This window comes from Mirounga leonina, unplaced genomic scaffold, assembly GCF_011800145.1.
Source record: "Mirounga leonina isolate KUSES-001 unplaced genomic scaffold, KU_Mleo_1.0 Mir_176, whole genome shotgun sequence".
NCBI classification, from domain to species: domain Eukaryota; kingdom Metazoa; phylum Chordata; class Mammalia; order Carnivora; family Phocidae; genus Mirounga; species Mirounga leonina.
The window spans coordinates 31,027,518-31,029,671 of NW_023270454.1; the positions used below are offsets into that span (position 1 = coordinate 31,027,518).

General features: G+C 46.9%; 1 pseudogene; it reads right to left on the minus strand.

The window, feature by feature from the left end:
- Window positions 1–805: 805 nt before the first annotated feature.
- Window positions 806–1,644, minus strand: LOC118022436 (annotated as a pseudogene).
- Between the last annotated feature and the right edge of the window lie 510 nt (window positions 1,645–2,154).

Consider the following 2,154-nt stretch of genomic DNA (forward strand, 5'->3'; position numbering starts at 1 on the left):
GGCAAGACAAAGGCTTGCAACTTCAGTTTGCCAGATATCACTGCAATTATAATAGCCACTTACTAAAAACTAAGTGGTTTCAACAGATGAATGGATAAAGAAGATGTGGTCCATGTATACAAAGGAATATTACTCAGCCATCAGAAAGGATGAATACCCAATTTTTACATCAACATGGATGGGACTGGAGGAGATAATGCTAAGTGAAATAAGTCAAGCAGAGAAAGTCAATTATCATATGGTTTCACTTATTTGTGGAACATAAGGAATAGCATGGAGGACATTAGGAGAAGGAAGGGAAAAATGGGGGGGGGGAATCGGAGGGAGAGATGAACCATGAGAGACTATGGACTCTGAGAAACAAACAGGGTTTTAGAGGGGAGGGGGGAGGGGGGATTGGTTAGCCCGGTGATGGGTATTAAGGAAGGCACGTACTGCATGGAGCACTGGGTGTTATACTAAAACAATGGATCGTGGATCACTACATCAAAAACAAGGATGTAATGTATGGTGACTAACCTAACATAATAAAATTTTAAAAATTAAAAAAAAAAAATCCTAAGGGGAAGAATGGGAAAAAAAAACAAAAAACAAAAACTAAAAACTAAGTAGTTTCTGTCTTGTAGAAAAGGGCAGCACGAATCATCAGTGTCCCGTTGGAAGAGGTGATCAATTTCCTGGAACTGTGGGAAACAGTCTTGATCTGCTCCATCACATGGCCTGGGGTTAGGACACTCGGAAGATCTGTGTCATTGCTTTTTCATCTGCTTGGTTTGGACCGTACATATGGGGACTACCCTCTTCCTATGGGGAGAAAAACCGACAACCTTCACCAGGCTTCCAAGCCATGGCAGGACAGTGCCGAGACCATGTTGCCTGCCACTGGTCGTGTCCCAGTGACAGCTCCTTGCTCACTGCTCCTTGTGTTGGTGTTGGCTCCTGTCTGAACAATCTGTGCTCCTGCCAAACTGGCTGCTGGGATGGTGATCGTGCCTGCAACAGGGACTGTAACGTGCCGTAGAACGGTGCCGTCCACAAGAACTGGCTGATGGACGGTGGTCTGCCCCTCAGCGGTCTGTGCCACTTGTCCCTGGACAGCAATCTGCTGCTGGGTCTGGGTCTGGCCAGCAGTGACTGCCGTCTGGGGCTGCTGGATGATGATCTGCTGGGGCTGGCCCTGCTGGCCCTGTACCTGCACAGCCTGCCCACCCTGGATCTGAGTCTGTCCAGGTGGGACCAGCTGTATCTGCTGCAAACCCTGAGTTCCACACACAAGTACTCACATGATGGTTTGACCTTGTCCACTAGGGACAGCTTGGACCATGACGGGTTGGCCAGCTGATGGGATTAATTGGTCTCCACTGCCCTGCACCTGCTGCTGAACCTGTCCAGCCTGCACAACAATCTGCTCTGTCCAACTATGGCTGTTTGCTGTATCCTGCTCCATGATCCCTCCAAGTGAGTATCCTGTCCACAGTGAGTTCCACTCAGAAGATTCCAGAAGACCGTGAAATGCACTCGGTGCCGCCCTCCGCGCCCCGCCCCAGTTCACTGCCCGCACTGATTGGTTCCGGTACCGGACCCCGAAACCCAATCAGAGGCTCCAGTCACTGCTGCCGCTGCCGTGGCCACTGACAATATTGAGTCTTCTTAACCATGAATATGCGGTATCTCTCCATTTATTTGGTTCTTTGATTTTGTTTATCATTTTGATTTTGTTTTTACTCATATAGATCTTATACATATTTTGTTAAATTTATACCTAAATATTTCCATTTTTGTGGATGCTAATGTAAATGGCATTATGGTTTTTACTTTCCATTTGTTCATTGCTAGTATATAGGAAAGCAATTTACTTCTGTTTATTAACTTGTATCCTCAACGCTATAAGTATTTCGCTCCACCATTTTCTTGCTTGCCTGGTTTCTTTTCTTTTCTTCCTTTTTTTTTTTTTTAATTTTATTTATTTATTTGATAGAGAGAGACACAGCAAGAAAGGGAACACAAGCAGGGAGAGTGGGAGAGGGAGAAGCAGGCTTCCCGCAGAGCCGGGAGCCCAATGTGGGGCTCGATTCCAAGACCCTGGGATCATGACGTGAGCCGAAGGTAGATGCCCAACGACTGAGCCACCCAGGCGCCTCTTGCCTGGTTTCT